At 37.4% G+C, this 24,889-nt stretch overlaps 1 long non-coding RNA gene across 1 annotated transcript; it reads right to left on the minus strand.

The window, feature by feature from the left end:
* Window positions 1–244: 244 nt before the first annotated feature.
* On the minus strand, window positions 245–24,210 carry LOC123867278. The gene is made up of 3 exons (XR_006796372.1): window positions 24,190–24,210; window positions 13,437–13,443; window positions 245–374 (listed from the first exon to the last, which is right to left on the minus strand). It is a non-coding gene; the product is annotated as an uncharacterized LOC123867278 (long non-coding RNA).
* Window positions 24,211–24,889: the final 679 nt, after the last annotated feature.

The following is a 24,889-nucleotide window of genomic DNA, read 5'->3' on the forward strand; positions in this document are numbered from 1 at the left end:
ATCTTTTGAGAGCTTAGTGCTAATCTTCTTTGAGATAGACAGCCATGCTTGAAAATTTGATGTGAGAGAGATTATTACACGTATTACTTACTCATATTTCATACCGTCGCTGCGCATGCAAAATTCGCTATGTATTATTTTGGGGTTTTCGATTTTGATGTCATTTTGTTTGGTTTTAAAAGACATGTGTACATGTACCTAGAAACCCGATCTTTAGCATTTGTGCTAATTCAAGAGATAATCTTTTTAGCTAATCTAGATTTTCATCTAAAAGTAGAGCATAATGTTTCAAAACATTTAAGTTTAAAAGTGTCTACCGAAAACTTATGATTTTCCACATAGTGGAATTTTCATGCGCAGGGACGACACATAGACTCTTACACTAATCATGTAAAGCTCGATAATAAACGAGTGCTGTCATTCTCACACTGCGCGTAGACAGCTGGCGGTGTGTTTGTCGAATGTCGATAGAATTAATGAGGTCACCCGCTGCTCGTTTAGGCTGCCTTTGCACCAGAGATATCTCTGAGGATGGCATAAACCCACCAGTTAGACAACCTCTCCAGTACAGTAGTTAGGGACTGTGATCTTATAAGTGGAGGGACTTTGATTCCGCAATGCGGGCGAAATTAATTAATCTATGATTTCTAAATTGTCTCTGGTCCAATTTTTTATAGAAGCCGCTCAATAGGAGCAACGCTACCGAGGATCGTCCGTACCTATAAGTAGTAATCAGATTAAGTTTAGAAGTATTAAGAGGGCTCTCTCCGTCACTCGTTTCCACTCGTTCCATACAATCGTAGTTCCAATTTCATTTGAATATTAAGCAACCAAAGTCCATGAAATTTTGCAGACATATTCCAGAAACTAATATCTATGTCTGTGGTTTTCCAGATTTCTGTTAAAATATTCGGTTTCAAAGTTACGCGGTCTTTAAAATTTTCATACAAATCTTTGAGCCCCTGTAATTTTAAAACTACATATTTTTAGAAAAATCTAAAACACCACAAACACAGATATTAGTTTCTAAAATATGTCTGCAAAATTTCATGGACTTTGGTTGCTTAATATTCAAATGAAATTGGAACTACGATTGTATGAAACAAGTGACGGAGGAGCCCTGTTAAGGAAATGTTAGGTTGTCACCGCACTAATGGGCAGTGACCCATCACGACACGTTAGTGAAAAATAAGATTTAATTGTATACCGGTAGAGTTTAATTTATGCTGCTGTGAATTGTAGAGATAAAAATCGTTTCGAATAATTTTTGTACTTTTTCATATCGGCGAGTTGCTCAAAATCGGTAAAGCGCGGTCCTACTCATTTCTATTAGGTACTCTTATTTAGAGTTCTGTGATACAAATCTATAGGTTTGTAAGTATACTAAAACGTTTAAGTATACTTAGATAGCCTGTTAAATACACTTTCCCTTTCTTTTCTTCACTGTTCAGATAATTCTCCAGCAACAAGTAAAGTTGTGAGTGCGACCTTTTTTTTTCAGATAATATCCATACTTTTTCATACCATATTAGTCTCCTTGGAACTATTTCACTCTCGTTAATGTAATGGTTTAAGCACACACGAAAATACATTCCAATGCCATAAAACCAACTTTCGTGAAATTGGTAAAATAGCCGGCCGTAAAAGAGAAACACCGAAACAAATAACATTACGACCTTTTTCACATAATATCGCCACTTTTTCCTGCCATAGTATTCCTAAAAGGCCTATTTACAAGAACGTAATTATTGTTGGCTCACTCAACGTAATAAAATATAAGCTTAATCTATGAACTGAAACTGATATACCTGCATAATATTATGATACGCATCATTTTTAACCCCCGACCCAAAAAGAGGGGTGTTTTATGTTTGACGTGTGTATCTGTGTATCTGTCTGTGGCATCGTAGCGCCTAAACGAACGAACCGATTTTAATTTAGTTTTATTTTTGTTTGAAAGGTGACTTGATCGAGAGTGTTCTTAGCTATCATCCAAAAAAATCGGTTCAGCCGTTTGAAAGTTATCAGCTTTTTTCTAGTTACGTAACCTTCACTTGTCGGGGGTGTTATAAATTTTTAATTTACACTTGTTTATACTTATTTCCATTATAACCATCATCAACCACAGGAGGCATATAATACGAGTATGTCCCTTGTGGGGACTTCTATAACAAACACCTTACGGTCTTGCGCCGCCTGAATCCAGCGGGTCCCTGCGATCCGTCTGCCATGGCTGCGCTTTCCAATGCGGGGTCGTCATTCTAGCATCTTGGGACCCCGACGTCTATGGTTCCTTGAACTAGGTATCTGCTCCGCTCATTACCACTTCAACTTCGCAACTCTTTGAGTTATGTTGGTCTCTTTGTGTGACTCTGAGGTTTCTTATAAGGTCCATGATTAACGACCATGTCTCGGATCCATATTGTGTTATTACTGACTTGTTATTGAAAAAAAAAAAGGATAAAAAACGTTGCAACTAGTAACAATGTAATTCGATGGGAAAAAATTCGATAAGTTCCCACTTCCCAATGAGTCACAGTGTGACACGATTGGGTGATGATAATAGTCATCATTTTAAAAAATAACAAATTCAGGATTATTTCGGAGAGTGTGCACAAGAACTCTTTGACCTGATTCCTCCTTCACCTTTCTACCATCGTACTACCAAGCATCGTCAAGGTCTGCATCCGTACGTAGTCGAAATTCCCCGAACACGTACGAAACGATTTGCTTCCTCTTTCCTAATTCGAACAGCTAGGATATGGAACGCCCTTCCGGCGTCAGTTTTCCCTCCCACTTATAATATAGGTACCTTCAAGTCAAGAGTGAATAGGCAACTTCTAGGCAAGCGCGCTCCATCTTAGGCTGCATCATCACTTGCTAGCAGGTCTGATTGCAGCCAAGCGCTAGTCTATATAATTTTTTTTTTTAAAATCATTGGAATTTGTTATTTTTTCTTACCTGCTTTCTGATAACATGATTGTTAAAAATATGAATAGAAGTTATTATTCTCTATATTCATACTAACCACACAGACAGCCGTTGGGAAATACTATAGTGATAAACATTTGAAACCCCAGGTATTGAACCTACTGCTTGTGATTTATTAACATTGTTACCCATATTCGTATCTGTCCAGTAAATGTGTCAACCAATATGATGAACGACCCCTGTTCTGAAATTTTATCCAAAAAAAAATACACACTTTATTTTTATCTAATATTTCTTTACCCAGCAAGTAGGTATTTTCGAGATAATATTTAGTTTATTAATAACAAAATATTTACTGAGTAACATAAGGTATAACTCGAAGGGGTAGAACAATATTTTTCTCAGCTCTTGCCTTTCATGTTTAGAAGGTATCTACCTAGTACCTATCCTGAAAAAGTTTTTTTTTTCAGAATTTAAATATTTTCTATGTAGCAGTAACGGGTATCTATCTATAACTGCTAAGTTCAACTTAACAGCTTTTATAGTTATTTTTTCAAAACAAATGGTATCAGTGATGTGGTACATACCTACTTCGATGAATTAAACAACATACTCGTAGACAGTAGGACTGAATTTGGACAGAAAGTTAGCCGACTAAACTTACCTCAACCTCTACATTTCTTTGTTAAATTTCTACGGTTCAAAAACAACGAATTCGCAAAGAAGGTATACGAATCTATTCATTTTAAAGTGGTTTTCCTTCCCCAAATTTCAGGCGCGGAATCGATTATCCTGTCTAAATGTGACAAATCTGCAAAAGCCCGGAACTGACATTGATAGATGAAAAAAATCCATTTATTTAAGTACTTTCGCAACTTCATTTGCATTTAAATTCATTATGTGGTTTGGTATTAGAATTTAAATATTTCCATACCAGCTGATACCCGCGATTTCATCCGCGTGGGTTTAGGTTTCTAAAAATCCCGTGGGAACTCTTTGATTTTCCGGTATAAAAGTATCCTATGTCACTCTCTTTAAATATATCCATGCAAAAAATCATATTGTTCGGTTGCTCCTTGCAACGTGATTGAAGGACAAATCAACAAACCAATAAACCAACAAACGTGATTTGCGGGTAGAGAGGTAGTGCTGTAGTGATTGTAGGAAATATATATACGCTCGGCCTCAGAATTTGAGTAGCAATTCCGCGACACTATTGCATCAAAAGCCTGTCGCACTTATGACCTTTTTCTATAAGCACGACACACACCTAACGCATGTGCATAACCGTGCCACGCAAATGTGATTATTATGGTGCTAAACAACTTACGGCCTTGACTGTACCTATCTGGGTAGTGTTTAATAGGAATAATTAAGAATATGCACTCCTCTTGACGACCTCCCTGATGCAGGGCTGAGCGGTGCAGTCTTACAGGCGTCAGGTTCGGCGTCAGGCATTAGCTTATTTGGGAATTTATTACTGGTTTCATGTATTGGGAGGGTTCGGGTTTAGCTAGTTACTACTCTACCCGCTAAGATGTGCCGCTAAGCGATTTAACGTTTTGGTACGACGAACAAACTGGTCGATCGGGGTTTAATTTGAACTGCCATACCCATTGCAAGCTATCTCGTTTCCTACTAACTGCACAGGCATAGGCAAGATGCTAATTAATAGGTAAATGTGGCACCATTTCACGCAGGCATACGTAGGTATAATTCATACAGTAATTAATCTATTAAACTAGTATAAGTTCAATTTAAAAAAAAAACACTAAGTAATGTTAGTATATTCTCAAACTTTGTACTAAGTAAATTTTCACTAAATGTGATAAAACAATTCGTGTTTCAAACTTTACACGGCTTTCATGCAGACTAAATCGCAACCAAAGTAATGAAAGCTGAAAGTTATCATTAGACCTAATGTGAGTCGTGAAAGTGTAATTAAGAGGAAATGAGGATCTCTCTAGATCACAACGCAACGTTTTTCTACCCTTCGGAAAAAAGGGATATTAGCGATTAGAATCATTAAAATAAAAGTTTATTTGAATAAAATGTTTTCGAATAAACTATATATACCTCGTATTGATTTTAAAATATCTATTCAAGGTTTACATGGAGTGGATAGGTACACAATTTTTTTGACTAATCACCAACGCAGGTTCAAGATTGGAGTGCCTTTTGCCTCAAAAGTAATAACAGATACTTGTAGATCGCAAATAAGGCGGCATGAAAGCTTTTTTTTTCTCATAATAGGCAAGCGCTTGACCACAATCACACCTGATGGAAAGTGAAGATGTGGCCTAAGATGGGACGCGTTTACCTAGAAGATGCCTTTTCACTCTTCTTTTAAAGGTACCCGGTTGTAATTGGATAGCTTTGTTCGCAATCAAACAATAATTTATATGAAAGCTTAAAAAAAAATTGCAATAAGTGGACAAAACCATAGAGCTTTACTAGTTTACGACAACTTCCTAGTAAAACTAAAGAATGTTTATTCAATCACAATAATAGACAGCAGTGAGTAGGCAGAAGTCGAATATAAAAGATAAACTGATAAAAGGAAACGGCCGCTGGAAAATAATGGCGGCTTCGCAAAGGGTCGCAGCGACAGCAATGATTCGCGAAATTCACTGTATTTTATTAAGACAGTACCACTGTTTAGCAATCATACAGATGGAGAATGCCTTTTCTGCTGATCACAAATAATTACGACACGCAAGGGTCACAACGCGCGCGCCGCTGCCTATGTGTGCAATTGCCATATCACCTATCAATCACCATTAAGGTGCCCACGCACTCGAACTGAACTGCAGCTGAACTGCGCGTCGCGTCAGCGCCCCGCACGATATTCTCTCCAGCCGCGACGCGCGTACGTCATTGCCGCGCGGCGCGGCAGTGACGCACAGTTCCGCTGCAGTTCAGTTCAAGTGCGTGGGCACTTTTATGTTCCTTTTATCAGAAGCTACAAGGTTCCGATAAACGGACAGACAAATGGTTTCTGTGAGACTGTCGGGCAAAGTGTGAATTCATCGAAATAACTCGGAGACCTTGTTTCGTTCAGTCAACTTAGTTAAGGAACTGTTTAATGTATTGTAAACTGAGTTAAGTTACTTATATGAGGGAAGCTACCTGTCCTTTATCGTATTATTCCTTCAGGAACTATTTGTACGCTCGTTAGTGTAATGGTGGACCGAAGATAAACCTATTTCTCTGCCGCGGAAGCGACTTGAATAAAGCTTTATACTTATATATTTTTATTCAGTAAGACCCTTGTTCTACAACCGTTTGCTGGATCAGAAATTTTGTATCGAAATAAACGTGTAATGCTTTTATCGGTTTACTAACTGACACGCCCTTGCTTTGCTTGGATGGAATAACCGAAAATACTTTCTTAGTGGGGATCTACCTACGTTAAATATAAAATCTACATGCATTTGTAGAACTGTAAGGTTTAAATTGTATAGTATGTACTAGCTGATGCCCGCGACTTCGTTCGCGTGGATGTAGGTTTTTTAAAATTACCGTGGGAACTCTTTGATTTTCCGGGATAAAAAGTAGCCTATGTGCTAATCCAGGGTATAATCTATCTCCATTCTAAATTTCAGCCCAATCCGTCCAGTAGTTTTTGCGTGAAGGAATAACAAACATACACACACACACACACACACATACACATACAAACTTTCTCCTTTATAATATTAGTGTGATTGTATAGTAGGTACGCGACAGGTCGAGATGGTAATCGGGGCAGAGGGACGCCCGCACACCCGCAAGTCACTCGCGCTATCCCGCACCGGATTACCAAGGTGGATTGCCATCTCGACCTGTCGCGTACCTACTATACGGTCAAGATGCGTTGATATTGGATACGTCAGTTAATTATTCCTTTTATAGAGGCATTTCAATCAATATTGATTAGTCTTAACGCGATCGCAATTAAAACTGCATTCTCCACTCCGTAATACAATTTTATATATTATGATCCACCATGATGGTGAGCTCTCCCATTCTTTAGTTGCTACATCATAGAACCACGTAGGTACCTACCTATTTCTCAACTTGTGAAACTTCTTTTCATAATCGTAAAAAAATACAATTTCTAATTCTATCTTTTATAAAATAATTTATGGCATACGTCCAATCGAATATGATTTATTACTTAAAATAAAAACCATTTTGGTTATGCTATTTTTAGACAACGCTAAATAAAAAACAATAATAATAAAACAAAACAAAAATGTAGCTGTTAATAGTGTAAAAGATAAAAGAAATACTTGCTTAGAGGGTTAACGAACTCATTAGGTCCAAGTTCGTGAGAAGTTAGTATAAAAGACTGAACTACTGCAATCTCCGTGTGGATTTCGTTTTCTTTGCGACAAATGCAAAAGCTTTAAGTTTCCGAAGTTATTACTTCTAGAAGCTTCGAATAGTCACAGTTTATTACATTGCTCGGTTTAAGTGCATAGAATATTCAATATTCTCCAGATAATCAAGAGAAATTCTGGTATTCGTATTTGTTATCCCTTAGGGGCCAAATTAGTGGCAGATGTAAATTTCTTAACGCTCCATACACAGAAATTAAGATTAATATAGGTATTTATGATTCGCAAAAACCGGTAATAGCCCAGTAGTTAAGACGTCTGCATTCCAGGGGGTTTGGGTTTCGATCCTGGGCACACATTTTTTCGGAATTGTGTGCGTTTTAAGTTATCATTAAAAACCTCGTGAGGAAACTTGCATGCCTGAGAGTTCTTGATAAAGATGTGTGAAGTCTGCCAACCTCCACTTGGCCAGCGTAGGAGAGGAGGATGAGCAGGAGGCCATAGTCACTTTTGTTCAGTAGTGAGCTGGCGATGGGTTGATCGTGATGATGATAATTATGATTCCAGCAAACATATATCTTCATAGCCCAGTAGTCGTTTAACTTGGGTGAATTTCCCCTTTATCTATCTGTCTGTCTGTAAGAGTAATTTATGTGATAGAACGAAAAGATTTCACGTCACGGGAGGTATTATAAGTTCAAGACAAACCACTAGTTTGTAGAAGTTTTATCTTTTCCGTGTACTAAATAATATTGATGAAAGATGCCAGATCTTTTTTTAAGAACCTGTCATCCCGTCTCGTGGAGTCCACGGGTGACCGGAGGTCTGACAGTTACCTCGGTCAGCATATTAGTCTGGCCATTCAACGAGGTAACGCAGCCAGCGTTCTGGGCACCCTGCCTGGTTACAGTGGTTTGGATGAAATTTTTGTTTTGTAATATTTATATTTACATATTTATAGTAGGTATTTGTAAATAAAAATATAAAATTTTGTACGGAAAATAATAATAAATTTTTATATTTATTATTATTTTCCGTACAAAATTTTATTAATGAAACATTTTTGTTATACTTAAGTGTAAATACTACGTTGATAACTTGAAAAATTGTAAAGAGATTTTATAGTCAGAGGAGAAAGGAAAACGTGTTGCCGCGGGCTTAGCTGAAAGCCCGTCTGTACCGGCAGTAACTTACTGCGTGACTCGAAACGTATATTACTGCAAACAAATCCCAGGTTTCACCGGATTTGCCTTGCAGCGCAAATAATTCTGTATACACATATCTTTCTATAAATGAAATTGGATAAATATACTCTATCTACGTTTGCATTTCTCTGTTACCTATATGGTCAAGTTATATTATGGCCTATGTCTGTTTTGTATATTTACCGGCTAACATTGAACCAATCTTGTCGGAAGACAAATTGCTTGTATTTATTCACGCTACTTTTGGCCATGGAAAAATAAGTTATGATGAAGTCACCAACTTTTATAACATTTTTAATAAAATCTGTCTAGCTCGGTAAATGACTGAACGAATTGAAATATCAATAAAATTTTATATGAAAAACCGGCCAAGTGCGAGTCAGACTCGCGCACTGAAGGTTCCGTACTAGGGTATTTTTTCCAACATTTTGCACGATAAATTAAAAATAAATAAAAATCTGTTATGTTGTTATGTATATACATAAATTATAAATAATAATCTGTATACGTAAAGCCCTTTCATATGATACCCCACTTGATACAGTTATCTTACTTTGAAAATTGAAACACATTTTAATTTTTTTTTAATGATGTAACCACAAATTCACGGTTTTCAGATTTATTCCTTTACAGGTGCTATAAGATCTACACATCTGCCAAATTTCATGAGTCTAGGTCAACGGGAAGTACCCTATAGGTTTTTTTGACAGACACGACGGACGGACGGACGGATGGGCGGACGGGCGGACAGACAGACAACAAAGTGATCTTATAAGGGTTCCGTTTTTCCTTTTGAGGTACGGAACCCTAAAAAGGTAGGTAGGTATTTATTGAAAGTATTTTTCAGGTGCCATAAATTGAGTAGGTATGATTTATAACAACCACCAGAGTGCAGACCACAGTGACATAAATCTCCAGTACACGTAAACAAAACAATCAGGTCCCTGCGGCTGTCGATCAAAGGTACAAAAAATACCGTCAGACGCGCATATGCTTGTTTTCCAACAAACAGCGTCTGTTAAAACACATTGGTGTTTCATAAAACAATTTTCAGAACGTTTTTTCATGACAGAAAAATATAGGAACTAGGAATACAGAAAATATGAGGGGTAAAGGCGATACATAAATTCCCTATGGATTAGCACACTGTTTAGTAATTGACAAGTGTAAATTAAAAATTTATAACACCCCCGACAAGTGAAGGTTAAAGCAATTAGAAAAGAGCTGATAACTTTCAAACGGCTGAACCGATTTTCTTGGATTATCTACTACAGCTAAGAACATTCTCGATCAAGCCACCTTTCAAACAAAAAAAAACAAAATTAAAATAGGTTCATTAGTTTAGGAGCTACGATGCCACAGACAGATACACAGATACACGGATGACCACGTCAAACTTATAACACCCCTCTTTTTGGCTCGGGGGTTGAAAAACGTATGGTCACACAATGTAAGTCGTATGACTTAGGTACTGGGTGGCGAGCATCTGCTCCTTGAAAAAGGACCCCGTATGGGTTTGAAACTAATCGGGCTTGATTCGACTAAACTCGTGGTTCTAGCCGGTAATAATATAATTAGTGGTATATTAATTATATTAGGTTTAGACATAATTTTCCAAACTTACCTGAGCAGGAATTGAACTGGAGCATTTTCACTTTAGTGATACATATTAACATTATTTTGACAGTCATAATGAGTAAAATAATATGTCGGATTCTCCGAAGTTATTAAAGTCTGTAGTTTTAATTAGATTTCCAACCAAATGCATAATTTTACATTAAATTGTAATTCATGAAATTTCAAAATAGCATCTGAAACGTACTTGAAACCCCAAATTAGCGGTTAAATTGGTTCAATCGGTTTCAGTCATATAAGTAATAATAGCTAAATTGGGAAGCAACGTAAAATAATAGCTAAATTGTTAATAGCTAAAATGCCGATTACAAATACCTAATAATCATTATTAATCAGTATTATTTCTCCGTTAGGCGCAGCGTACACCGGCAGTATAGAGTGGAGCCGATCAACCTCTTTTTTGTAAACAACTCAAACTCTCAAATTAATTTTAATTTAACTTTTCATTAATCATTACAGTCAGAAGACATTATCACACTTTATTTTGTACAGTCAATCATAAGGGCCGACACATACTCATAGAGTGGAGTGGAGTTGAGTCGTGTGGATATCAACATAAACATTTTATATTGTTATAATGATTGACTTAACTCCACTCCACTCCGTGAATATGTGTCGGCCCTTATGATTGACTGTACAAAATGAAGTGTGATAATGTTTAGCAAGGCCGAAATGTTCAGACCGCGGAGGCAGCGAGGCTTAACAGGGCTCTCTCTGTCACTCGCTTCATACAATCGTAGTTCCAATTTCATTTGAATATTAAGCAACCAAAGTTCATGAAATTTTGCAGACATTCTAGAAACGAATATTTGTGTCTGTGGTGTTTTAGATTTTTCTAAAAATATGTAGTTTTAAAATTACAGGGGCTCAAAGATTTATATGTAAATTTTTAAGACCGCGTAACTTTGAAACCGAATATTTTAACAGAAATCTGGAAAACCACAGACATACATATTAGTTTCTAGAATATGTCTGCAAAATTTCATGGACTTTGGTTGCTTAATATTCAAATGAAATTGGAACTACGTTTGTATGAAGTGAGTGACGGAGAGACCCCTCTTAAGGATAGCGTGTTCAAAGCGGTTGTTAGAAGTTGTATCTATCTACGTATCTAAGACAATCGTACCAAATGAACATAATATACTCGTATATTAAGAGGGCTCTCTTCGTCACTCGTTTCATACAATCGTAGTTCCAATTTCATTTGAATATTAAGCAACCAAAGTCCATGAAATTTTGCAGATATATTCTAGAAACTAATATCTATGTCTGTGGTTTTCCAGATTTCTTTTAAAATATTCAGTTTCAAAGTTACGCGGTCTTAAAAATTTACATACAAATCTTTGAGCCCCTGTAATTTTAAAACTACATATTTTTAGAAAAATCTTAAACACCACAGACACAGATATTAGTTTCTAGAATATGTCTGCAAAATTTCACGGACTTTGGTTGCTTAATATTCAAATGAAATTGGAACTACGATTGTATGAAACGAGTGGAAACGAGTGACGGAGAGAGCCCTGTTAATATTATGAAACGTTTACACTAAAGACTGCGGAGCGTAGGCACCTACGTCGCGTGCTGTCATTATGCGTCATAAGTAGGTATGATCTATCACACGCTCCAGTATGACATACTTATCTACTTCATACATAAATCCTTGTAAGTATTATAAATCATAATATTAAGCTTTTGCGCGCGTTCTGTGTGACGGACGTCCTGTCTGTGCGTCCTGCCCATACAATTGCGCGTTGCCATCTTGCGTCCTTTTCAGGCTTTAAAAAGTAGTAGTAATTTTGACGTGACAACGTCTTATAATTCGATAGAGCCGGCTGCACGCACGAAAAAACATGACTCATGCGGCGTTACCTCGCTCTGAGGCGTTCCATGTAAGGCTTGAAGTGCAAGCGAGAGCGCGGAACGAGCGACAAAGAAGCACAATCGGCCTTTGTTGTCACGTTCAACTATCGTCAGTAAACCGACTTTACAGACAACCAATTTTTTAACAAGAGGTTGGAACTTGAAAAAAGCTTCGTCTATGCCATTGAACTATTATGTACCTATGATCTATGCGTGTTTATATTCTACTAGCTGACGCCCGCGACTTCGTCCGCGTGGATTTAGGTTTTTCGACATCCCGTGGGAACTCTTTGGTTTTCCGGGATAAAAAGTAGCCTACGTGCTAATCCAGGATATTATCTATCTCCATTCCGAATTTCAGCGAAATCCGTCCAGTAGTTTTTGCGTGAACGAGTAACAAACATACACACACACACACACACACACACACACACACACACACACACACACACACACACATACAAACTTTCGCCTTTATAATATTAGTGTGATAGTTCCACAATACCTAGGAGCGCTGTTGTGAATCTAATGGCTTTTTAGACAAAGCTGAGCTTCTTAAGAAGGCATGCTGCTATACTGTTTCTTACAATAGTCATAGTACCTTAAGAGTTTTGTATTGTCTAGCCGAAGTAAGGTATTTTTATTCTGACAATAGCCAAGTGAAAAAGCGCGACGTGAATTTCTTTTTTAGGTTACTTAGTGCTTACTCTATGTTTTGGTTCTTTTATACATTTATATAGTTTGCTGTTTTTCAGTTCTTTTACCTGTACCCAACTGAAAAACAGCAAACTAAGCAGGTATATATTTTTCATGCATGACTGACTGACTGACGGACAATGCACATCCTAAATTTATAAAGACTTTTAAACAAGAATTTAGAGGAAATTCGAACCGGGACTTTATAAAACGAAACGTGAATGAAGTCTCCGGAATGAGCTAGTACAAAAGATGGAGCTTCAAATAAACTGTTTATATCGTTTTTCTAAAAAAAACTCTATCTATGTATGAAAGACCCTCTCCAGTTTCGCCCGAGTGAAAGTTTTGAAAATCGGTGAGGGTGTGGATTTTCAAAGGTCCTGATACAGGATTTTTTCATTTTTTTAACCAAAAGCTTCAGAAACTTTCAACCCTTTTGGGGATTGAATTCCCTACCAAAATAGTAAAAATGATACCCTTATGGTGCGGTGCGTCTTTCTCCGTCCATCCGTCTGTCACAGTCGATTATTATTATTTAACAAGTTAGTCTGCATCCTCAGATATGAATATTTTTTATTATTAGTTCAACTTTTATTGTAAGCAACAAGTCAAGTAAAAAGGATTCTATAGTGGGTGGTAAACATCGTAAAGTATCTGGAATCGTATACACGTTCCATTATCACTACACATATCAAGTTCCATTGTGAAATTCTGATAACTGATAACAAACAACGTAGCCCTTTGTATTTCATTTCAGTACAATTTCCTATTAAAACTGACAATGGACTACTGTACTATTCCATGTGGAACTATAAGGAAGAAAGAAAGAAAAGAAGAAATATATTTTGTACTCCGTTGGCGTCACAGACAAAACATAGAATTAACAGGGCTTTCTCGGTCACTCGCTTCATACAATCGTAGTTCCAATTTCATTTGAATATTAAGCAACCAAAGTCCATGAAATTTTGCAGACATATTCTAGAAACTTATATCTGTGTCTGTGGTGTTTTAGATTTTTCTAAAAATATGTAGTTTTAAAATTACAGGGGCTCAAAGATTTGTATGCAAATTTTTAAGGACTTTGGTTGCTTAATATTCAAGTGAAATTGGAACTACGTTTGTATGCAGCGAGTGACGGAGAGACCCCTCTTACCGCCCCGAATGGGTGTACCAGCATAATGCCTTGCATCATATGCGCCAACACGCATAAAATGTAGAGCGCTGATTTTCAGCTGTGACCCGGCTCACGTCATAGTTACAACAGTAAAATTGTAACAAAACAGAATGGTATGAGATCCGGTATTAGAAATAACTACCCTCATCTGTTATTTAATAGTGATAGAGAATATTATATGCTAGATATTGTATAGACTGATACATCGCCGATAGGTTATCTAGCTAAATCACGGTAAGCTAGCTAAATGATGTTAAAAAATAAAATGAAAAAATTCGATCAACTTGCCTGATTAGTTATTAATGAAAGTCGAGCATCAGCTGATAGAAATTACGCTGAATTGTTAATTTACGAAATGCTGTCCGTCGTCTGTCCGTCCGTACATCTGTCAGCGGGCTATATCTTATGAACCTTAATAGGTAGAGAGTAGAAATTTTCACAGAATTTGTTTTTCTATTAGGGCAATAACAACAAATAATACAAAATGAAGTGGCGAATTTCAAAATGGCCGCCATTAAAATTAAAAAAAAAAGATACATAGAGGCGATGGTTTTTTAAATATAATACATCTGAAAACACTAACGCTAGTGAGCGAATTTTCACACAAAAATAAAAACGTTGCTCAGGTCTTAAAAAACCTTGTTCCTTTTAACTTGAAGTTTCCATAAATAAAAGTTTACGAAACATTCGCGAGCTGCAAAAGTTCCATTATTTTGAAGGAGATAGTCAATATTTACGGCTTTGTTAAAAGAGGGTACATGTAATGGCATACCTCCAGTAAGGGGACCACGTTTTGAAGATATAAATACGAGACATGTAATATGAGAACCCGCGATTTTAGGGATGGAAATTCGAGAAATGACCGTGAGAAATCGAGTTATTGATATAATTTTAAACTGTCATACTTCTTTTAGTTTAGTGCTTTCCCATCATATCCATCTTCCTAATAATTGGCAACGACCGTACGATGGCACGATGCATTTTCGTCGCACGTTGAATTCAAACACAAATTTCTTCAGAGTGTCCTAGTTGAAGCTCGCAAGCCATCGTGCGAGCACTTGTACGATGGGTTTGATCGTCTGATCATGTAATCAAATATAAGGTTCTCTTTTGAGTGTCCTAATTGGTCACGCGTCATCGCCCGTTTCACAAGTTATCTCAATAGCTCCGTTTTTTCTATTGCTTGGTCACCCTAACACACGGCACTCTCTGTAGCTAGAACACAGGTGGACTGTGTTCGCGCCTGAATATTTGATGTATCTTAACGCCCCCCACTTATAATGCGTCCTCGGTAAAACAAAGGGGCTTTGTTTACATTAGATTACAGTAAACGTACATATTTATACCTATCCCCTTAAAGACCGATTCACACCAATTGGGTATGCAGCACTTACACGTGACACGTGCGTAGTGACGCGCGTGAACCCGTAGACATAACTGCACGCATTCCGTCTACGTGAACGTTCACGCCACGCAAGCGGTATCCCATGTTTCATACAGTTCCATACATTAACAACGCAATGGTACGCGCTACGTCTACGCTTACGCAGTGTGAACGAGCTCTTACTCGTATGATCTATTCATACTATATTATGACAATATATAAGCTTCTCTTATTTTTATAGTTCACTAGCTGACCTATCCCGGCTTCACTCAAGTGGAACTTTTGAAAATCGGTGAGGGGATAGAATTTTCAAAAATCTTGGAACAAGTTTTATCTACTTAAAACCCTTTTAGGTATATTATTATTTTAATAACTCATTAATTAGAAATGTACTAACCAATTATTATTTATACATCAAAAATATATTTATAGATATTCAATGTGTTCTTTTTAACTGGAACAGTATGAGGAAATCCAAAACTTTTCAGTTTCCCTGTATCTCCTATAGTTTTGGATTTCCCCATACAGCCCCAGTTAAAAAAACACATTGTATATATTAGAGTCTTAGAGATTGTAAGTGCTCCACCAACAAAGGATCTGATATTTCGATGTTATAATAGAAAGGATGGCTAACCAGGGACAGATATAAGTTTTGGAACATAAAAGGCATCCTGATCAAAGCCGTTAAATCGGATTTGGACGAAATATCGGCACGAGGACGTAAAGTTATAAAACCGGTTAAGGTTTTGGTCACACAAAGCGCGAAGCTGGCAAGAAACTGTAAAAAATGTTTAAACTACCGAATCGCTGCACGTAGAAGCTGCGTTTCTATGATTGATGTCACATAAAAAGGCATCTGGGCTCCGTGGGTAAAGAGTTGACGGCGGAGGTATCTATTTTGTCACACATTGCTTCATCTATCAGCCTTTTGTTACATACATAGACAGTAAGTAAAAGCAGTAAATCTTTGTACACATTCGCAGACACATCCCCGCGACTGTCACCCAGACTCCAGAGGCTTTTTGATGTGACACCAACAGTAGCGTCAAGTGCCGCTGACTTCACTTTCTATAATGTAACTTACTTTATATGCTTCATACAGTTATCAGTATCTTGGAGCTGTAACGGTGACGCGTTGCTGCAGTCGCGTCAATGCACGCAGTGACATCGTACCGTATTGATGCCGGCACGCGTGGTGTCTGACCAGGTCTTTATTATGAATGTATAAAGTTCGACGAGGTCCCAGTGGACTTACTAATGAGAGGTCGACGAGCTACGAAGGTGGCTTAGGGACGCTAGGTACGACTATTTTTTTTTTAAAAAATCATTTTATGAACATGATAAATGATTAATAGGTATATCCTATTTACGTAGAACACGCGTAGAATCAGATCAAAACAGCGATGAAACTCTTAGATCCTTTCAGAGTTTTTTGGTAGATAATCTTATCTATCTCGAGTCTGACTGATATTTCACCTATCTAGGTAAGAAAAACACTGGAAATTTATATCTAGGATACATAAAATGAGAAAATTAGAACAGACCGCACGACGTCGTAACACATCGTGTAGAATGGTAGAGCGACTTTTCCTATGATACCGCACCTCTAACGCAACGCACCGTGCGTCTTCAATCTAAGTTCAATAGCTCAACAGGATGACGAGCCGACTGAATTCTAAAAAGGTCGGCGGTTCAAACCCCACCCGTTGCACTATTGTCCTACCTACTCCTAATACAGCTTTGCGCTAAGTTGGAGGGGAAAGGGGAATATTAGTCATGATTAACATCACACTTCACACTATCACACTAATATTATCACACTAATATTATAAAGGCGAAAGTTTGTATGTGTGTGTGTGTGTGTGTGTGTGTGTGTGTGTGTATGTTTGTTACTCCTTCACGCAAAAACTACTGAACGGATTGGGCTGAAATTTAGAATAGACATAGATTATATCCTGGATTAGCACATAGGCTACTTTTTATCCCGGAAAATCGAAGAGTTCCTATGGGATTTTTAAAAAACCTACATCCGCGCGAACGAAGTCGCGGGTATCAGCTAGTGGTTAATATTCTTAAAAAAAAAAGTAATCACTTTCCCAAATCTTGTTCACGTTGTATCGGGTGTAGGTACTTATATTAAATTTTACGCTTTTCAATAACGCCCTACGCGTGTCGAGACTGAAATTGGATGGATACTTTGATTTGATGTGCGTATGATGTTCACTGTTTAGATAAAAATGTACTTTGTTTATCCTACTCTTTTACCCCGTGTAGGTAAGTACGCTTTGATGGGCTTTAATTTGGGATTTGTGTTTTATTTTTTTCCGTTTCGCAGAAAATTGAATTTTGCGTAGTTACCTAGTAGGTACGTGTTTCGATTGAGGTACACCATTTCTTTGATCTACGAGTTTTTTTTATATTAATTTTATAGGTATATTTTATATTTTAAGTTTAAACCAAAATATTTGTTTTGTCATGAAAAACAAAACAAATATTTGAATATTTGGTATATTACAAAACTTTGATAAATTAATGTTGTTATTTATATGATTAAGACTTATACTAACTAATACTTGCCTATAGTTCGACGTGGAAACGTGGATTAAAGTTTTTTTAAAGATCCCGTCTGAGTTTCTCAAAAAAATATCTTTCTCAGTGATTTGTGTTCTTCGTTATTGAGAGATGCATCAAGTTGATACTGACCTTTACTAATACAAGTAGGTAGGTACACTGGACTTGCGATTGCCGACTTGTTTTTGAAGCAACTTAATTTTGTGTGTGGTACTTACACTTCTTCCAGCGTACTGTAATGTCTATTTTAATGTATTTCGATATGTCAGTTAGTCACTTTTATCTCTTACTAGCTGATGCCCGCGTGGATATAAGTTTTTTAAAAATCCCGTGGAAACTCTATGATTTTCCGGGATAAAAGGTAGCCCATGTGCTAATCCAGGGTATAATCCATCTCCATTCTAAATTTCAGGCAAATCCGTCCAGTAGTTTTTGCGTGAAGGAGTAACAAACATATACACACACATACACACATACCTACATACCTACATACACACAAACTTTCGCCTTTATAATATTAGTGTGAAGTGTGATATTCGACACAGAGATATTCGAGGATATCTGAGTTTAGACTGTCTAATAGATAATATACATATTACCTAGTTTATTACCTAATTGATGACTATGTCTGTAACAGTGCGTGAAAGCTCGTATTATAATACACCTAATCTACTAATGGGTTAACTAATTACAACCTATACAATCGCTATTAGGGCTCAGAATCATCTCGAGTTAGCAGCTATTGTACTGATGAACTGAGATATTATTACCTATTATGGTATATAATATTATCTATCTACCTACCTAATACCTCACGACATAATACCGTTTCCCTACCTTGTAACCCAAGGCATACAAAAAAGGCAAATCCATATATTTGCTAATATATTAATAACTAGCTGATGCCCGCAGCTTCGCCCGCGTGAATTGGTCAGATCCCCTGCAGCATCAGGATTGAGGAGTTGGACTCCAAATTTTTTATGAAACAATGTCGCAAAGTTCCTCTATCGATTAAAAAAGAAATGACGCAAATCGGTCCAGAAATCTCGGAGATTTCGGTGTACATAGGTAGAAAAACACAACTCCCTTTTTGAAAGTCGGTTAAAAAAGTAGCCTATGTTACTCCCTGGTCAATTCTCTACTTGTCTGTGAAAATCCCGTCAAAATCGGTTCAGCCGTTCCCAAGATTAGCCTTTTCAAACAGACAGACAGACAGACAGACAGACAGACAGACAGACAGACAGACAGACAGACAGACAAAAATTTTAAAAACGTGTGATTCGGTTATAGTATCGTTCAAATAACCATATGACCTTAATATGCGGTAGTTATTTCGAAATTACAGACAGACACTCCAATTTTATTTATTAGTATAGATATTATGAGTACGAAAATTTTTCTGTGTTCTAGCTTTTCACTGTTCGTTCGTTTAACCGAGTTTGACGAAAACAGAGATAGCTTACACCCCGGGGCAGAACATAGGTTACATTTTGTCCCTGAAAATCAAAAAGTTCCTACCAAAGTTTTATAAAGCCAAAATCTTTGCGGATGAACTCGCGGTAATCAAGTAGTAAAAGGTACCTATACCCTACCGCTATATCTACTCATAGGGTATTAAAGTTTCAAAGGGTATTATCTAAGGACTGTTATTAAAGTTTCTTGAATAAAAAATAAAAACAATTGCACCACCATAGGCGGTAAGTATTTCGTACCAATCCATCAAGAATTTCATCTTGTCTCCGCAATAAAACAAAGTCACGACCCACTAGTAAAATAATAAGCAAGAAAGGAATTATTCACCGCAATATGCTGCAAGTATGACAGAGCGGCATATACACAGTGACACTTTGAAATATTACACTAGTGAGATGTGACCTTTATTATCCTACTACATAGATATAATGCCGTCGACTTCGTCCACATGGAATTAAGTTTACTGAAAATCCCATGGGAACTTTTTGAATTTCCGGGATAATAAGTAGCTTATATTTGTCTCCAGGATGCTATCGATCCGTACAGATCATGCCCGTGATATCGTCAACGTGGGGTTTAAGTTTTTTAAACAATCCGTGGAAACCCTTTGATTTTCCGGGACAAATAGTAGCCTATTTCCTTCCCTGGGATGCGCCTGTCTTTATTCCATGTCGCCAAAAACAGTATCTAACGATGGGTCGTGAAAATCTAGCAGACAGATAGACACACTTTCGCATTTGAAATACTATTAGTATGGACAAATAAAAAAGATCTCGACTGAGATGAAAAAGCATTATGCCTAGATAAGATTGCCATAAGTACCAGAGATGTGCGAGGATGCGTATTGCGTAGCATAGATAATAGGGATATGTATGAAAGTTACCAAAGGATCACTTCTTTTTCATTAGCTCATTGAACCCTTTTCCATCACTTTCTAGGATGAAAAAGAAGCGATTCTATTGTTGGGTAGGTACACACATAGGACACTTTGTTCCCGTAAGTACAAGTCCTCATTACTACAAAACAATCCTTTTCCAATTTCATTCACAGTTCAATGTTCATGTTCACATTTAAAGAACCTACTTATCTCTTTTGGCAGCGAACTTTATGCAAATATTATGAGAGGAATATTTTGCGTTATTCGCTTGCTCACAATACAAAGTTGGCACGCTTAACCGATATAATGAAACCCGGTTTATTTTTAAGTGGCTTTTACTAGGATATTTAAAATGCATAAAATAGATCACCTAGTTGCTCCATTTCGTTACTCTTGTATTAAGATTGCTTAGTATTTTTTAAATCGGTATATTATAGTATAAAGATTATACCGATAGATATAACGATATATACATCCACACCTGGATTATACGTCTGTTAGGGACTTCCACACGCTATAGTTTTGAGCCGCCTGAATCTAAGGGCTGCGCTTCGCTGCGCTTTCTGGTGCAAGGTCGCCATTTTAGCTCGTTGGACGTGTATCGGTTTTCTCAAAAATTTGCCTGGTTCACGGCAGTTAGGAATGATAATATCCTCATTCCTAATTTCATCACCTAGATACACTCCAAGCATAATAACGTTTACGCCCAGGGTTCACTATCAATAGCATTTCAAAACCTACACTTAAAACTAAAAGGGCTATTTTTGGTCTCTTCCAAGCCAGCCCTTCCTAAAAAACTTTTTGATTTCGGTAAGTTTTTAGCGCCGTCGTCGATCAAAAGCATGACGTTTATGTATTTTTTCGGTATTTAGGTAAAAAACTTTCTAAACAAATTCATGAAAGTCGAGCCGTTGGTATATTATTATAATGCCAGTATAGGCGTATAAATAACATGCGAGCCTTTGAATTCTCGCAAATAAATAAGAGGAAATAGCTCTTTATGGTTCGTAAACTGAGTTGATCCGGCAAATTGACCTTAGCTCTCTTTCATGTTGGTTCTGCGTAAAATAAGCGATAAATTATACATTTAAGGTATGAATAGACATATTATACGATTTCAAAAGGTTCAACGCGGTTCATAAGCGCAATGCCCACCCGCAGAGTAGAGTGCAGCCGAGGCGTAGCGCCTTTTTAGGGTTCCGTACCCAAAGGGTGCTAACGGGGCCCTACTACTAAAGCTCCGCTGTCCGTATGTCTGTCCATCCGTCTGTCTGTCTGTCAGTGGGCTGTATCTCATAAACCGTAATATACCTATTACGTAATAAACCGTAATATACCTATTACGGTTTGGAGAGTTGAAATTTTCACAGAGTGTGATTTCCTTGCTTGTAAAACAACAAATAAAAATTTCAAAATGACCGCCATGCAAAGCATGCAAATTGGAAAAAAGTGTTATTTCATACACTATGGTACAGAATCATTCGTGTACGAGTTCGTCTCGCTCTTGGCGGGTTTTTTTTATTCTGTTAACAACCACGTCGAATTGATGTAATAATAAATAGAGATCGTTGAACAAAACGCCTTGTCTGTTTGTATTCCATCTTCATTTCTTGCTTTACATGACCTATTTACAGTTAAATTATGCAGCGTAGGCTAAAGCTAGATTGAAGATAGGGGTATTAATAATTTTCAAAGTCCATAATCTACCCCAGATAGGTAGGTACGCATCGACCGCTCATTAGATATTGTCACTTTTAAGCTACGTTGGGAGTTGGGACGTGATGGGCTTAATACCTTATTTATTTCAAAGGGTTAGATGTAAAATCCTGATTTGTAGAGCGAATTACGGATTTATACGGTAAATTGATATTCATGTTTTTCTAATCCAACTCGGATTACCTAATCTTATTTTTTAACCCCCGACCCAAAAAGAGGGGTGTTATAAGTTTGACGTGTGTATCTGTGTATCTGTGTATCTGTGTATCTGTGTATCTGTGTATCTGTCTGTGGCATCGTAGCGCCTAAACGAATGAACCGATTTTAATTTACTTTTTTTTGTTTGAAAGGTGGCTTGATCGAGAGTGTTCTTAGCTATAATCCAAAAAAATTGGTTCAGCCGTTTAAAAGTTATCAGCTATTTTCTAGTTTTCTTGTAGAAAAGAAGGTTAGATAACCGTTAGGTTCATAATATTCAAGTGTCAATTGACAAATGTCAAGCTGTCAAGATGGACGTTGCCTAGATATACATAATTATTTATTTGAAAATGATTTGTCGGGGGTGTTGAAATTTTTTAATTTACACTTGTTAAATATTGAATGACAAGTTAGTTCTTGACTGCAATATCACCTGACGATGTAGTTTCACATATTAGCGGGGTAATTTTTTTTAACTATTCGGATACAAGCTTGCCCTTGACTGCAATCTCACCTGGTGGTAAGTGATGCTGCAGTATACGATGGAAGCGGGCTAACCTGGAAGAGCCCTAAAATATCAGCCGCTCTTTTATTGTGTCTATGCTGACAAGTAACATGTGAAACTTGATATTTAGGGTTCCATAGCCAAAGGGTACCAATGGGACCTTATTACTAAGACTCCGCTGTCTGTCCGTCCGTCCGTCTGTCCATCTGTCTGGCTATCAGTGGGCTATATCTCGTGAACCGTAATAGATAAAGAGTTGATATTGTATATTTTTATTGCCTCTATAACAACAAACACAAAAAAAAAACAAAATGGCCACCAAGAAAATTAAAATAAAATAAAGTTTGTTATTTCTTGTACGATGGTACGGAACCCTTCGTAAGCGAGTCCGACTCGCACTTGGCCAGTTTTTTATATACCTACCTATATGCCTGCTTCCTAATAAATGTTAGACAATTTTGGGGTAGTAGCACAGACTACTTGTGTCGACGAGTGGAAATGCGTAGGTGCCTATTGTTAGCTTTTCCAGAATGTAAAAGTGGTAAAGCAGGCGCCATTTTAATTAATTATTCCAGGTTTCCAGGTGGATGACAACCAACAGCGATAAATTTTACGATTGACCTGACATGTGAGCCAAAAATCCTTTACATGCGCCATTTCGGTCAAAGCTACAGCCGTTCATTCTTCTTAATATAAAGCATTAAACAGAACGAATTGCTGAGGTCAATGTAAGGAAAGCTCTAAATTTCAGTCACATCCCGCGTCGTGAAATTCTTTTGTACGCTGACAGTTTATTACGGGAACAAAGGATGTCGCTCCAGGAACAAATCCTTTTAGACTTAATGACTTTTGTTAGCGCTGTTTCTTTAATTATGTAGATATCTACCTGTCTGAAAGCTGGATCGAGCGACGCGTTGAATTTATCACTCCCTGGCGCTGTGGTGAGCGCTCTGATCTTATTAAGTGGGAGGGCCCGAGTTCAATTTCCGGCAGGGGAAATTTGGAAGACAATATTTTCTAAATGGTCTCTGGTCTGGTCTGGCGGGAGGCTACGGCCGTGGCTAGTTACCACCCTACCAGCAAAGCCGTGCCGCTAAGCGATTTAGCGTTCGGGTAATGCTGCAGGGGTATGGGTTTTAATGAAACTGCTATACCCCTTCCAGGTTAGCCCGCTACCATCTTAGACTGCAACTCCACTTCGATACCACCAGGTGAGATTGCAGTCTAGGATTAACTCGTACAGGAATTAAAAAAAAGTTACGCATACCTTACGCATACATACCCTTGTAATTCTTATCTACCTATTGTGTTTTTTTTAATATTTTACTAAATTAATGACAAGTAGGCACTTGACTGTGTTCTGTTCTCACTAAAATGAAAGTGTGCTAAGCTGGGATTGTATGGAAGTTTGTTAAAAGTCCATATCTTCCTACCTATCCCTCATCGGGCTTTAGGTAGTAAGTAGATCGAAGGCAGATAGGTACATCCTTATTATTGGTAGGTACATAATGGCATGCTTCCCAAAGACTCCAGATAGACAAAGTATCTTAAAAGGTGAAGACAAATTCGTAGGCTTGGCAGAGTAGATATGTGACCCTGACACCCATACCCGTAGCGCTACGGGCTACGTAGAGGTATTGACGCGTCGTTTACGCACCTTTGGGTAAATCAGCACCTACGGACATGCTTCAAAATATGGCGGCCCGTTACCAGTCTATAACATATATTATTTTCTATTATGATGTAAAACATGAATGCAAATAAATAAAGAATAAAGAATAAAATCATTGATACGTCCATACTCCATATTACTCCATACTATCACATAAAGGCGAAAGTTTGTATGTGTGTGTGTGTGTGTGTGTGTGTGTGTGTGTGTGTATGTTTGTTTGTTACTCCTTCACGCAAAAACTACTGGACGGATTGGGCTGAAATTTAGAATGGAGATAGATTATAGGTACTCTGGATTAGCACATAGGCTACTTTTTATCCCGGAAAATCAAAGAGTTCCCACGGGATTTTTAAAAAACTACATCCCCGCGAACGAAGTCGCGGGCATCAGCTAGTTATTTAAATACGAAAGTGGATCTGTGTCTCGATCTGATCTTTAACCTTTTTACGTTAACCGCTGAACCGCTCAGATAATCCTGGATGGGATAACGTAAGAATATAATGAAGGATCGGTATAAAGGAAACACAGAAAAGGTTAATTCGCATATAATAAGGTATTCTGAGGATTACAGTAAACAATGCAATATTTTTGCGAATACCTACATAATAATTCTTAATAAGTATTATAAAGTCAGCTGGGTGTAAGTACCTACTATAAATATCTTTGTTTG

This window comes from Maniola jurtina, chromosome 7, assembly GCF_905333055.1.
Source record: "Maniola jurtina chromosome 7, ilManJurt1.1, whole genome shotgun sequence".
NCBI lineage: Eukaryota > Metazoa > Arthropoda > Insecta > Lepidoptera > Nymphalidae > Maniola > Maniola jurtina.